Source organism: Panthera onca, chromosome B2, assembly GCF_046562875.1.
Source record: "Panthera onca isolate mPanOnc1 chromosome B2, mPanOnc1 haplotype 2, whole genome shotgun sequence".
Lineage (NCBI taxonomy): Eukaryota > Metazoa > Chordata > Mammalia > Carnivora > Felidae > Panthera > Panthera onca.
In genome coordinates, this window is record NC_138343.1 from 16,169,937 (window position 1) to 16,185,634 (window position 15,698).

Consider the following 15,698-nt stretch of genomic DNA (forward strand, 5'->3'; position numbering starts at 1 on the left):
GTCCATCTAAAAGAGTCTGGCTTTGGGGGACCTGGGTGGCTCAGCCAGTTGGGCGGCCAACTACAGGTCAGGTCATGATCGCACAGTCTGTGAGTTTGAGCCCCTGGAGCCTGCTTCCGATTCTGTGTCTCCCGCTCTCTTGCCCCTTCCCTGCTTGCTCTCTGTCTGTCTCTCTCTCTCAAAAATAATAAACATTAAAAAAAATTTTTTTTAAAGAGTCCGGCTTTGTGGGAGGAACATATACCATGATGGCCAAAGGGGATCTCCTCTGTTGACATTAGTTGCCAGATTTACAGGTTTCTTACAGTTTTCTTTTTATATATTGTTTTCAGCACTCAAATAACTGAGTGCCCATTTTATACAAACCGCTATACCATGTGATTTAGAGATACAGGGATGCATCAGACATGGCTGATAGAATCTGACTTGTGGTGGGAAACGGAAAGAGGCTCAGTTTTAAAAAGTTGACGAACAACATATGAATAATAAAAGGAGAACATGTAACTAATGAGTAATATAGGCACAAAGTCTATTGACACTTAAGAGGCAGGCTTCAATCCGAAAACATTGTTCTTGTGATTGCTTACAAATGAGGGCTGTGTTCCAATGGCTAGAGCTCTTTCTGCTCCGGGTTGCAGCGCCACTTGACGGGTGAGGAAGAAGTCTGTAAGTTTGCTGAGAAGTGCCATAAATACACCAACAGGGCTGGGCTCCATTAAGGAATGACACAGCAAATGTACTAGATGATAAATGGTGTGGCCATGACCCCTCTCCACCGGTACCTCCCACGGTAGGCTGCGGAGGGAATGTGTCTGGACTCCCTTGCACAAATGCTAGGTAACTGCTCAGTGGTTCTCTGTCACCAGTTTCTACGGAAAGATGTTTATAGAAGAAGACCTGGCAAATTTGGCCTTGTGCCTACAGCAATGGTTTTCAGAGGGTGGTTCTTGTCCCAGCAGCGTTGGTATCACCTGGGAGCATATTACAAACACAGATACTTGGTCCTCCCTTCAAATGTACTGCACCAGATAGTTGGAGAATGGTGTTGTAAATCTTTGTTTGAACGAGTCTTCCAGTTGGTTCCGATGTCCTGTGAAGTTTTGAGAACCACTGGTCTGTAGGAAGCACATCATTAAGGATTTATTTATTACTTACCTGGTGTCATCTTTATGAGGGCTCAGGAGACAAATTCGTATCCGCTATGCTTTCTTGAGCATTTAAAAAAAAAATCATAGGAAGAGAGTGAGTTACGTAACTGATCAATTTCCTGTTTCTCCCTGACCGCTAAAAAAAAAAGCAAGAAATCAACACCCATGGGGCGCCTGGGTGGCTCAGTCGGTTAAGCGTCCGACTTGGGCTCAGGTGATGATCTCACAGTTCATGGGTTCGAGCCCCGCATCGAGCTCTGTGCTGATGCCTCAGAGGCTGGAGCCTACCTCAGATTCTGTGTCTCCCTCTCTCTCTCTGCCCCTCCCCCGCTCACACTCTGTCTCTCTCTCTCTCCTTCAAAAACAAACATTAAAAAAAAAAAAAAAGAAATCAACATCCATGTCTCTTAACAATAGTATATATTATGGTGCACATGGTTGTATTAGCTTCCCTCTTTGTTTTCATATTCCTATCCCTTTTCTCAGGTCCATTTGATTTCTCTATTTTATTTTATCGCATGTGTCCCCCTACGTTATTCATTTATTTTTTAATGTGGACTGTGACTATCTCAGTGTGAGGGTGTTAGTTTGTGTTATGTGTCAGTCAAGGTTAACCAGGACTAGTGCATTTGACCTGCCAGTAAGAGTTAAAATGTACTTTTCCTATTCCGATTCATCTCTCATCTTTGGGCTTAACCAGCTGTGAAGCAAGCAGTTTCAAGTATGGTAGTTCTTAGGTGTTCCCCTGACCTCCGGAGCTTGAAAGAGTCCACATGCTTTACGGAGCTTTGGAAACTCTGGCTCCTAATACCCTGAGTCAGTCTGAAAACACGCCGCATGAATTGACTGCTTTGTCTATCCTTGGTTGTATCAGAAGTTACCTCTCTTGCACAAGAGATGTGTTCCTAAAAAGCTACATGTAATCTGAGCCACATTTGCATGCTAGATGGGTATTGAAAGGAATCTTACGGTAAACCCTTCAGTACTACAAAGAATTGGCTTCTCCTGTGATGTATTTGTTGTAAAATCAGATTTTCAAAGATGAGACTTTATACATAGTGAGAATTACCTACGTATGGCTTACGGTACTCTATACGTACTTCTACCATGAACTAAGGTAAGAGTTCCCTGAAGTGTAAAAAGTAGGAGAAAGTCTGAGAATCAGAACACCAAAACTTTAATAAGGTGACGCTCTTTCATTGGCGAAACTTCGAGTCTGGTGATAACAACGGAGCATTTGTGAAAGGCTCACTTACCAAACTTTTTTTGTGAAAACAGAATTAAGTCAAACCACACTACAGCATACTAAGAATGTTTGGAAACGCAGTAGAACATTCCAAGATAAAATATTAGGTCATTTCAGGGCTTTAGGTGGGGTGAAGTGAGCTAAATTGGGCCTCAGATTGCTTTTTGGTGTTTTTTATTTTTCTTTTGAGAGCTAAAATATGTGCCTGAATGGAAGAACAGGAGAAAGGGCATCTGAAATCCTGCCTCATTCATTCATTCATTCATTCATTCATTCATTCATTCAATAAATACATATTGAGTTTCTACTATATGCCTGGCAGTGTGCTAAATTCTGAGGATATGGCAGGAAAAAATGGACAAGTGTCCTGCTCACCAGAAGCCCACAATATAGACTGTAAACCAGGGGACAGTGGTTTCGGTCTACTCACTTATCACCCTGGCTCTTTGTTCGCTAATGTGTAAAATAAAGTTGTTAGACTAGATACTCTTTCTCTGATGTCTCGGGTAACTCACGATGGCTTTGGTTCTTAAATCAGAGACCACTTCCTTGATAATGCAAAGAACTGAAAGTTCCAGAGTTTCTAGCTTTAGGGTAGCCAACGGATTGGAAGGGGGAGGCTGAGGAATTTGCAGGGAAGCTCCATTTCCTGAGTCAAGACAGTATTTCCAATGACGTTGAGTGCCATTTAAGATGATGGGCAAGTGGAAATTGAACGAAGGCTCACGTCCCCAGCCGTCCCCGTGGCACCGCCTGTGTTTTGTCTTCTTTTATTCCTTTCCTTTTTATTTTATTTTATGTTTTGCCTCTTCATCCCAGTCTGGTATGTGAGACAACTAAATTTGAGAACATGAGCTAGCAAAGTCAGAGCCAGTTCAGGTCAGGCGAAAATGAACTCATCCGTTTCCATTTTGGGGGATAGAGTGGGAAGAAACAGAGATGTGCTCCAACTTCAGAGTCAATTAACATAGAGAGATGAAAAGCCAGCACAACCTAAGTCTGTGTTTTCCTGAGAGCTTTCTGGGTCCAGGGTGAGAGCAGGAGGCCTGGGGCAACTTCAAACAGCCTGCACTTTCTTCTTCTGATGTCCACAGAAACAACAGACTAAAGGAGTCTTAAAGAATCACCTGAACTGAGGTGCCATTTTTGCTGGTAGTCCTAATACCATGGTCCTTGTCCTGGATGGACAAGAAACTCTCCGATTTTTAAAGACCACGGGAAAGTGATAATAAGGTTGGTCATTACATCCTTAACCAGATATTCTGCTGTTGAACAGTTCTATCTATTGCAAATCTCATTCTCTGGGTTGACCTGGATCCCCATTCTATAATTCTCTCCTATTTTCTCCTTCTGTCATTTGCTTTACTGACTAAAGAAAAGGGGGCCAACCACATATTCTTTTCCAGTTAAATACTGCACATCCCACATGCTTGTTTGGAAACAGTGCCATACCTGTGCACTGGTGACCTAGAGACGGCATGAAGTTCATTGTAGGCCCCAAACAATGTTCTCCTGCCATGTTATTTTCTGCAATGTTTGCCTTGTCTGGAAAATGTCCTTAGATTTTTCACCAAGTTTCTCCTCCATCTTGAATAAAATCACTCTGGGTTTTAATTTCCTCTGGGTCAGCCTGGGGTCACCTATTAACTGAATGAACACAAATAGGTTCTTGGTGCCATCACTGAGTCGTTGCTGAAAATATGAAACCCCTGCAGACCTGGGACCTACCCAGTAGATATCACTCCCCCACATTATCACATTTCCTTCCTGGACTCATTTGCACTTTATAGCTTTCTTGCTCAGGAATTGCATTGCTAGTCCCTACGGCTCTAGACATCTGTTTTCTTAACATTAATTTCATGTTCTTTTTTTCATATTCCCCAGCCCCTTCTTGCAAAGGATACGCCTTGACCCCAGGGAGCACTGTCCTTCGGATGAAGTGATTGCTCGAAAATGCTTATTTTTAATTCTTTCAAAGCTTTGTGAAAACCTCTTTAAATCTGTACAAACATGACTGATTTTCAGACATTCACTCGGGACTTGTTACATGGCTGCAAACAGCTTCTGCATAGGAAAAGCACATTGTGTTATGTTTGTGTCTCTTATAATCCAAGAGGGTGAATCAGCTCTACATAATATTCAATAAAAACAGCAACTCATCAGAGAACGGTTACTTCTAGGCAAGAGTGTCTGGGAGATCATGCTTGCCTTTTGTCAGTTGGGCTAGAAAGCTTTATTTTTTTTTAAATATTTTAATGTTTATTTATTTTTGAGAGAGAGAGAGAGACAGAGACAGAGAGAGAGCGAGAGAGAGCGAGAGAGCATGTGCAGGAGGGACAGAGAGAGGGAGACAGAGGATCTGAAGCAGGCTCCATGCTGACAGCCCAGAGCCTGATGTGGGGCTCGAACTCACAGACCACGAGATCGTGACCTGAGCCAAAGTCGGACATTTAATGGGCTGAGCCTCCCAGGAGCCCCAGAGTGCTTTATTTTAGATGGTAGCTTTATTCTGTCCCTTTTTTCAGAATTTGGCAAACTGACCTGTATGACCCAAGGTCCATAGACAATAGTAATTCATCAAATGGTTCTCAGATGGGCGAATAGCTCCTTTCGCTGCTTGAATGGGCTCCCTCATCTGTGAACGACTGTTACCATTCTGATGGCGAATGGAAGATTTCTAAAACGTTCCTTCCAATTTCACACCAGATTTAGAACCAAAATAGAAGCCTTGTCCTTACTTTAACTGGTACTGTATTGACCAGGAGACAGAAAAGTTGCCTGCAGACTGGAAGCTAGGGAAGCCAAAGCGCAAAAGAACCAACACACTGATCTAAAGACACACGACGAGCCACCAGGCAACCTTGGAAACGAATCCAGATTCTCGCCTCATAATCCGCCGCTTGCTGTCTCCCGAACATACGACGTCCTAGAAAGAGACACATCTGGGTTCAAACCCCAACGGTCACTGGTAGATGCTGTGACCTCCGATGACCGTTTCTCTGAGCTTCTGTTTCCCGATCAACAACGTTGTTGTCAAACCTCTCTCGGAGAGTTGTGAAGATCCATAAAGTGATGTCAGAGCGATGAGGATAGTGTGCGGAACGTAGCTGGATGCTGCCATTTCAGCAACATATTCCTACCTCCATGGATTTTCCTTAATGATTTCTACTTTAAAATAAACATTAATAACAAAACCTTACGTATTGCCGCTTAGCTTCCAGATCTCTGGTGCTGCATATATAAAAACAAGACAGGGGCTATTGAGCAGGGCACGGTCATGAGAATGGGGTCTTGATTGTGGACATAAGTCCAAGACTAATTCAGAGTGGATGTGAGAAAGCAAACTCTTCTGGAAATCCATATCTGTCTGTACCTCTGTCTTCAGGTCTTTGTGTTTTCCCCTCATATCTTCACATCCTAAGTTTCTGGCCACTACTTGTTTCTGATTATTATATTGTCATGCTTCATTCTCTTTATTTTTCTCCTATCATATATATTCCATATATATGCTTTTTATCTATTAATTCTTTTCTGGCTTCTCTTGTTTATTCCCTGTGAATATATTAAGCCAGAAAACTGGAACATCTTCATATTGGTGAAGTCACAGTTGTGGGATTCTATATCCTGGAAAAGTATGTCACGCAATCTCCCCACGTAAAGAACTGACTTATTAAAATCCATATTCTTGGGCTCCAACCCATATCTAATGAGTCTATCTGAAATGAGGGGTATGTGGGTGAGGGTACAGGGAATTTCTATTTTTAACAAATGGCCCAAGTAGTACTTCTGATCTGACAAATTTGAGAAAAAACTTTTCCCCTTGGCCAGGTAGTTTTACATGGTTTACTGGCTCTGGGCAGCCTGTGCCAAAATCATGAGTCTGAGAGAGCTAGGTGAGAGAATGTGGATGAGTTTATACAATTCATGCCCCTTTTGAGAAAATGTATTCTCCAATGCATAGCCTAAGGGTCTTGGTTTAGAGGAATCCTCTTTTTATTTATCGGACAGTGTGCTACAGAAGCTTTAGAATTCATACACAATGATAGTCAAATGATTTTATTTTTTACGCTGGAGATGTACAAAGACCGCTGTTAAAGAAGGGAAGTTTAAACAACAGAAATCAACAGGCTTGTCTCAAATTCTAATTGGTCCCTGTCTCGTTGCTGCCCTGGTAACACGTAAGATGGTTTACATTGTTATTTCTGATTGTTGGCTTTTGTCCTGAGCCCCATTCTCATCTAGGGAAGAAACTAGTTGAAACATGGCGGGCACAAGCAGAAGGTACAACTTCGATGTTTTGGGGATTGTGTGGCTAAATATCCACAGAGATAGGGACACGATTTGCAGCCTGTCCTACCCACACCCAACCTTATAAGAGAGGATACCTCCCTAGGGGTGTCTCCAAAGATCTGCGAATTTGTCACTCCAGTTCCTTCAGACATGTAAGCGACCCGGAACATTTTGTAAAGTTAGCTTTTTGGTAGAATCCAACCATTATAACACCTTAACTTTGAAGGAAAAGAATATAGAACTACTGTTTCAATAGGTCAAAGTGGATTCTGAAAGATGCACTGCCTCGTGTGAAACACGCTCTCGCGCTGAGTACGCGTGCCTCAGTGGCTCACTGAAGGTCATCTTGCCAACGAGGGCTATTGACCCCCACAGCAGTGGCCCACCAGCCAGCGGCATTTGATGACGGGTGATTAAGAAGGGGTGTGTTAAAGGCCATTGCCAGCAAGCTGATAAGGGTTAATGCGGAGAAGAAGCAGCACGTGGAAACAAGCCAGTTTGTTCAGCCAACACAAGCCATGCTAACCGAATCGTGTTCTGCTAGAAGAGCCGGAAAAGTAGAGGAGCTCACCCTGCGGGGCAGACCACTCACCGAGATTCCATTCACATGTGTCACCAGAAAGAGCTTTACTTTCTGAACACTTCTAGAAATCAACTGATGCCGTTTACTCCAGCGGGAATGGCAGGCAGCCATCCTGGAGGATATTAAACAGTCCTCTCCCGTCTCCACAGTGGCTTATTGTCTCAGCATAAAAACATTTGTTTAAATATTAAACAGTGAAATCTCGCCTGGTCATTAGAGCCCATAAAAAAAAAAAAAGAAGAACAGGACGGAAATTGGTTAATAATCTTAGACTTTGGCCAACTGAGTGGCTGGAATGCCATTTGTCTTGGTGGCATGTCAACCACCCAGAGGAAGCCCCGTACATCACAAAGCCGGCTTCGTCCTCACACTGTTTACAGGACCCTCGTGATACGTGCTTCTCGTCTCCTTAAACGTGCGTCTGCCCGGTGAGATCGTTTGCGATTTTCTCAAAGGCCGTTTTGAATATCTGGATTCTTAATTCCTATTTACCCCATAAGAGTGTTTTGATCTAGGAAGGACATACTGAGTGAAACGTGCTTCTTCAATCAACGGCAACTCAATTAAAATCGACCAGGACGCTTTTCTTGGTTCCCTTCCATTCCAGAGTATTCATGGATACCCACCAGGAGCTTGTCCTCTAATGGAGAGTGAAAAGGTAGGGAAGGTTCCTCTACTACATGCTGCATATTATCTGACCAGAGGAGATGACACCCTAGTTAATGTGTCACCCTGATCCTAATGGCTTTCGCCTTAAATGGATTTACTAACATGGCTATCCACCCCTTTATCCACCACTGATATATTTCCATGGGTCTTCCTACAACTTCTGTCAAATACAATGATAAGTAAGGAAGAAAGATGGCGGGCCACGCTTTTCTTTTCTTTTCTTTCTCTTTTCTTTCTTTCTTTTTTTTTAATTTTTATGTTTATTTTTATTACTTATTTTTGAGAGAGAGACAGAGTGTGAGAGGAGGAGCAGAGGGAGAGGGAGACACAGAATCCGAAGCGGGCTCCAGGCTCTGAGCCGTCAGCACAGAGCCCGACCTGGGGCTCGAACTCACAGACCGTGAGATCACGACCTGAGCCGAAGTCAGACGCTCAACCGACTGAGCCACCCGGGCACCTCGAGGCCACACTTTTCAATCACCGGTCTACTCAGATTTGTAACTCTTTCCCCAAAATGGGTGGCATTCTCAGAAGAATGAAATACTGTCAGTGGTTTATCAATAAAAATTTTATAGTTCCCTTAAACATCTTGAAGTCAGTATATGAATAGCATAGATAGATGAAGGATAGCTATTTTGCTAACAGTACTTGTTATTTTTTCACTGGAATGTGATTGTTTGGGTTGAGTATAAACATATTTATTTAACTAGCTTTCAAACAACATTTGATATAGTATCTCAATAGCAGTGATGTGAATTTTGTGTGTGATACAGATGAGGCTTAAATAAAGCCGCCTTTATTTAAATAGTTACCTGCTGAGCATGTACCATGTGCCAGGCCTAGTTCTAGGTGTGAACTGGGACAAAACTCAAGATCCCAAGAGAGTGTCGCATCCTAGAAGCCAGGGGCAGAAGGGATATCGAGGAGAATAAAGCAAGCAAATTACATCAGACGCCACCAGTCATAAGTCAGGTGGCATGGGGACCGAGGGCTGAGTATGGGTTTGACAACAAGGTCATCGCCGACTCTGCTAGTAGCCGGAGTACGAGTGGGGAGGTTGGAAGCCTGCTTGGAAAAGCTTAAAAGAGAAGAGAGAAGAGAAATCAAAGGACGTTCCAAAGAAATTTCACTTCAAGGAAAAGTTAGCGAGTGGGACCGTAGCGGGAGAGTTTGGTCAAGAGAAAGTTTCTATTTTTTAAGATGAGAGAAAACAAAAGCATGCTTGAAGGCTAATGCAACTGAAAGTCAAAAGATGCGTTGCTTATAAAACCACAGCAAAGAGCAGAAATCAAACTGTACTCGCGGGGGCTGTGAAGCGAAATTAAAATCTAAACCACATTTTAATATGAATAAACTTGCTGAGTCCACAACCCGTAGGTAGCTTTTAACTGCAGCAATCTGAGCTGTGTGCTAGAGACTGTTGAGTATTTTCATGTCAAGCTTTTATTTAACCAGGATGTTTCGGGGGATAGGACGTTTTGGTCAAGAGCCTGATATGAAGTTTCCCTGAAGTGGATTTGAATGGTGTAAAATGTACTTAACCCTAAAACTGCATTGAGTAGTCTTGAGTCTTTTATGGTTTATATGATCCCTTAAGAAGTTGCAAGAAGTCTCAGGGTTAATATTATGAGCACTGTAAAATATTGAATATAATACATAGGCAGATAGACTCATTTGGGACTAACCCTTTTATACTAACCTGTAAAGGGCCAGGTAGTAGGTAATTTCAGTTTTGCAGAGCCTAGGGTTTCTGTTGTAACTACTTTACTCCACCGTTGTAGACTAAACATAACCACAGACAATGCTAAAGGAATGAGTGTATTCCAACAAAATTTTGCGTGCAAAGGAAGACAGAGGACCAGATATGGACCATGGGCTATAGTCTTCCAGCCTTTGCCCTAGAGGATGGTTTATTTTTTAAAAAAAATCTCTTGATGCTAGATAATATTATATTATGGTTAAGGCTGCAACGCCTTAGGTAGCCTTGGGTGTCTCCCCCCCTTTTTGGAACTGGTGGATTGACATAAGTAAATCCCTGACGTGAAGGAATATTACAGCATTCAATTTTCAGATTGCAGAGCCAGAGAGAGTGGTTTGGGATGACTTTGTGCAAATCACTTAGTCTGTTTAGGTCTTGGTTTACTCGTCTATAAAATGGGGAAAAGATCTATTTCATGAGATAATTGTGAAGAGTTATGAGTTCTTTGGGTGTGTGTGTGTGTGTGTGTGTGTGTGTGTGCTTGTTTTACCTATATCTCCTTGTTTCCCTGGATGTTGGCTCTTTGGCATACTGTTGAGTATGAAAATTTTCACTTATGGGTTTTTTAGTGTCTGTTATTTGGATGTCACACAAGTGGAGGTTTGTGGTAAATCTCTTAGATAAGACACTTCACCCACCAAAGTCCACCTTCCCAAACCTCTGCATCCTACCTTGATTCTCCAAGTCAAATGACAATTTTTAGTCTTAGTATGTAGTTTCTCACAGCTAGTGATAATATCTTTGAAAGAGTTTAACCAGCTTCCGTTCTTTGGTTCGTGAGTATGGCAAAGTATTAAAATCAAAACCTTCATCCAGTGATCTTCGTCTGTGTGAGCTACTGTGTGGAGATGTGGTCACTTGAGATGGAACCATGTGGGAGCAGGTCCTGTTTGTCAGAGTGATACTGTCTCTTGTTGGTTGTGTACATCACAACTGCCCTCTTGGCACTCTTGGGTCTGTCAGGACATAAAACACTAGACACCTGCATGTTCACATTCCCACGCCTTCTAGAATGTCTGGAGATTTGGTGAGCTACACTTTGCCCGAGGCCTGGCTGATAGAAGTTTGTATCAGCCCTGCCGGACGGGACTGGTCACATCTGTGTCTAACTTAACCCCACAAAGTGATGGAAAGCGTCTTAACAAATGAAGAAAACCCAACTTCCCTTTCGTCTCCATTCGGCATTGGGAGTCCCTGCAACTCAGGGAGCAAATGGGTCATCTCCTTGAACTTGCTGGGCTAGAGATGAGTTACAAGTAGAAGACAGTCACTTCAAGCCCACATATACTTCATCAGATGCCTCTGTAGGAAATACTATTCGTGTCCCCATGTTAGATGAGCCACCGAAGCACAGAGAGGTTAATAATCTTACCAGGTTATGGATCCTTTGGTCCCCTTGTGTCCGGGATCATCCCTTTGAGGCCATTACACTGGCCTGTCCATCTGAACGTGTTTTCTTCTTGCCTTCCATGGCACTTATGGATTGCATTACAATGGCCTGTTTCCCTGTTGCAGGACTTTGCACGGTGTCTCATGCTTAGCAGCGGTTCTATAAACTTCTGGTGATTCCATGCAAGAGGAAATGGCGTCAATGACATGAGATAAAAGGACTCATGCAAGAAAGAACTGGCTGAGGACATATTTAAAACAAAAGGGAACACTTCTCTCAGACTCATCAAGATGTATACATGGAACACGCTCAGCTTTGCCGCATGCCCCTCAAACCTCAATACATGCAATGAAACAGAGGGGCGCCATTGCTGTAAGGACACTCGTTGGCGAATGCTGCATTTTATTTCCATTCTAGTCGGCAACCCCCAATCCCACCATGGCATAACTCCATTACAGAAAATAAAACAAATAAATTCAGCAGGATGACAAGGAACAATAGCAGGGGCCAAAAGGAACAGAGGGAAGAAACTGGCCCAAACCGTTTTGTATTCTTCAGTTCTCTTTCATTCACTCCTTTTCGCAGGTCACTTTCCTTCTAACGAAACGAGTAGAGATGCTCCCTGCATTTCCCGTCTGTTGTTACTTATCTAGATGGGTGGTAAGTGCATTGGGTAGAGGTCACGTCTACACTCTCCAAGCCTTTCCAAAATATTTACACTATCGGTGGGGCCGATCCTTGTTCACAAACCCGACCCACCAGAGAAAAGAATGCAGAGTCTGTAGGAACCAACCAGCCTCCACTTGTGCTCAGGTTAAACTTTCCATCCCGATGCCAGACCACAAACAGCAGAGCGCCCCAGAAGTTTCCTGGAAATTGGGCAACACTGAGATGACCTTAAATCAGTGTTGCCTTGGAGATGGCTGCAGTGTGTTGGAATCAGCCCCGGGGCCGCGTGTCTGTCCCCGCTGACCTTGCCAAAGGGAAGGGCAAGTTCAGGAGGCCTTGGAAGAACCAATTCTGTGTGGCATATTGGTTTGGGAAAATATGTTTACACATTAAACCTCTTCATCTTTGGGTGTCTCCATTTGCCAACTACGTGATCTCCTCTTTTGAATCATGGCATCGTCTCTTTGGTTCTCAGAGAAGGCTTATATTATGCGTGATGGCAAGGGCGGTTGTGATTAAAAAGTTAAGGTGTTGGACAGACCCAAGTCTCTATATCTTTGAGTTAGCTGTTAGCAAGGTGATCAAATGCCAAAGAGAGAATTTGGTTTGCCTTTCTTTCGTGCCAACCCAAGGCTCGTGTCCTCCTCTCTTTGGTCCTTCTACACCATTAAAACAAGACGGGGTCTCAGCACAAAGACACTGCACTTGAATCTGAAGCTTTACTTTCATCACTGCTGCATTGGATGAAACCTTAGAAATCTCAGAGACCTTAGAAATCTGTAACCTGGCATCTAAGATCCTTGTTACTTATTCTTAAGGAACAAAGAACTTGCCGTTGCGTAGGTGGTAAAGAACACCCAAACTCCTCAAACATCATTTTTACTCTAAGGGAAACACTTGTCAGACTCCAGTCGTTTCAGATAGGATTCCTGAAAAAGACATTTCTTTCATTCTTCTCTCCCTACAGGCATAAACATTCTGCATTTTACACTTGAGACATACAATGTTATCTACTTCTGGTGTCTTATGTAACTTTTTAGGAATGCTAGGAGACTTTCCGGGCTCCGTGAGGTTGGGAATGGGGAATGGAGAGAAAGGCGTTGGAGGTATGGAGAGGGGGGGTGGAGAATGGGGAGGAGAAGAAAAATCCACTGTTTCCATACATCAACTGAGTTGGCTGTTTGTGACAAGAAGTTATTGCAATTAAGATACAAGCCGGATGTGTGGGCTAAACAATTTCAGCTGATATCACAGGCATTTATTGATAATGAAAACTCAGAGGAAGGGAGCTGGAAAATGGTTGTCTTTAGCGGTTTCCTAGGCAAAGGGACAAACCATATGGGTTAATCAAAAATTACCGCATCTTATCTAGGAGAAGAGAAAACTGTTTATTTTACTGCAAAAGGAATGTTTCTGTCAAGTTTTAACGTCAACCTTTTGGGTTAGGGCTTTACATTGTACACTCAACCACACAGGCACATTGTTTTGCTTCAAACAATCATTTTGGAGTTGCCGGATGACCTGGCAAATGGTCCCAGCTATAAGAATAAGGGATAAACATTCAGAGGAGATCACATCCAGAATACCTTGATTGTGTGGGCCACCTGAACCCGATTAAACCTGAATTTGTCTATCAGGAGAATAAGTAAATACTCCCTCTATACCTAATGAACTAAAATGGATTTTGTTTGAAATTATGCTACTTTCTTTTTCTTAAAAAATGTTTTTGAAATGTCTTATTTATTTGTGAGAAAGAGAGTGCACGGGGGAGGGACAGAGAGAGAGAGAGAGAGGAGACACAGAATCCAAAGCAGGCTCCAGGCTCTGAGCTGTCAGCACAGAGCCCGATGTGAGGCTCGAACCCACGAACCCTGAGAACATGACCTGAGCCAAAGTCGGTTACCCAACCGACTGAGCCACCCAGGCACCCCTGAAATCATGTTATTTTCAAGCGAGACGTAATCGGGGAAAAAACAAAAACAAAAACAAAAACAAAATAAAACAAAAAAACAAAAAAATAAAAATAAAAATAAAGTCCCGAAATATTCTTTGGAAATGCAGTGGTAAGTTAATGAAAATAATTAGTAAATATCAGAACTCTTGAGAGAGACTACTTTAAAAGTAAAATATAAGAATAGAGCACTTTCGATAAATGCTAAGGAGAGAGTAAAAAAATCTGGAAATATTGCTAACATATACAGGGAAATGCAAAGACAGTATAAAGAAAAGGCATGAAGTTTTCCAGAGAGTAACACTTCAAGATCCTTTACTAAAAAACTAAACGGTGCATATGAAATGAGCCTTCATAATTAGTCACCACACCTTCATTGCCCTCCTAAAAAAGGCACTTTGAAAATGACCTCATTTCCTATTTCTCTTGGATGAACACATTAATTAGCATGTTCATTTTCTCATCCTCCGTCGCATGACTAAGAAAGTCAGGTCACTTATCACCAATAAAACAACAATTGAAAAAAAAAAAAAAAGAAAAAAGAAGAAGAAAGAAAAGAAAACAAAAATTGGATACAGATGGTTCCCCGAAGCATATCTACATGAAAAAGATTGGCCTGCTAGGTTACTGAATGATACGAATGGGGTAATATCTCATTTGGGTTTTTATCAAGCTCAAAATCGCTCAAGCCCAGTCTGCATCAGTTCACAGACTTTCCAGAAATCACTCAGGTAAGTTGTTTGAGTTGGAACACACCTGAGATTATAATAAGGACTTAGGTTGCTTCTGGAAGACCTTCGAATAAAAGCTGAGTGCCAGAGAAATCGGATGAGCGGTCCCGGCTTTCAATATTTAGGTAACGTTAGTGTCCGTTCTAGTTGGAAAGTGGCCTGTGTTGAATTTATCTATATCATAGACCATTACGGGGCCCTCATGGAAGATAGACTGTCTGGCTATCAGAGACAAGTATTACGGCTCTGCTGGTCTCTGCAGAACTTTTTCTAGGAAAGCAGAGAGGACCCAGTAGGACCCAGTAGTAGAGGACGATCCATCCTCTGTTCTTTGTGAAGCATGGAACGATCCATCCTCTGGCCCGGCTTTCCCTCTCTCCATGAACACGTTCTAATCGGGCAACCAGAAATAGTATTCTATCTGGACCCAGGTGACAGATATGTTGGGGAAATAGATGCATACGAAGAAATTAACTTTCTTAGATATGAAGAGATTCATGTGTGTTGTAGACCAATCAAAAGAGCCAGAACTGGGGCACCAAGACTTAAAGCAGCTGCATTCTGAGGAGGCTCTGTTTCCCTGGCAACAGCAGCTCTGCAGACACGAACCTTGAATTTCTTTTAATGTTGTAGAGAAGAACACCTAAGCGACCATAGATGGGGTTTTATCCAGGTGTGTTTACAAAATCTTCCTGGAGTTTCCCTTACCGGGGGAGAAAGAGGAGATTTGTAAAATTTTCCAGATACGGGCTGAATAAGCCTAGAGGCTCTTATTCCACGTGTGTTGATTCTATTGTTTCTAGAGTATCTTTGAAGCTTGATATGGATGTTTCAAGACCCAAATTAAGCATTTCGTGGGCCAACCCATTCATCATTTGTGTGTGTGTGTGTGTGTGTGTGTGTGTGTGTGTGTTTGTGTGTGTGTGATCATACTCTTGGGGAAACTGAGGGGAGGAAAGATTCGGTAGCTGTCAATATTTTACATCATCGCATGCACTTAATACAATTTCCAGAAAAGAAACGAATGTCAATAAAGCACTGCTCCTCAATTCTTCCCGCTCACCTCACTCCTCATTGAGCAAGGACCACTACTCAGAATTACACTCCTCCTGCATGCTTTACTTGCCTTCCTTAACCCCTAGTTTGGGCAAATGTGTCATCTTGACTTTGATTTATCCTCTACAGGGTTCATTATACCTGTGGTTGCTTTTCTATAGCATCACAGGGGATCAGAATTGCAAGCATGATCTTACCAAGGAAAG

The 15,698-nt window shown here is 42.6% G+C and overlaps 1 long non-coding RNA gene and 1 other non-coding gene across 2 annotated transcripts; one reads left to right on the forward strand and one right to left on the reverse strand.

The window, feature by feature from the left end:
- Positions 1–7,555: 7,555 nt before the first annotated feature.
- LOC132666732 (uncharacterized) lies at positions 7,556–14,195 on the forward strand. Its single transcript, XR_009604810.3, has 3 exons — positions 7,556–7,695; positions 7,783–7,925; positions 11,211–14,195. It is a non-coding gene; the product is annotated as an uncharacterized LOC132666732 (long non-coding RNA).
- TRNAR-UCG (transfer RNA arginine (anticodon UCG)) lies at positions 8,307–8,391 on the reverse strand. Its single transcript has one exon. It is a non-coding gene; the product is annotated as a tRNA-Arg (tRNA).
- Positions 14,196–15,698: the final 1,503 nt, after the last annotated feature.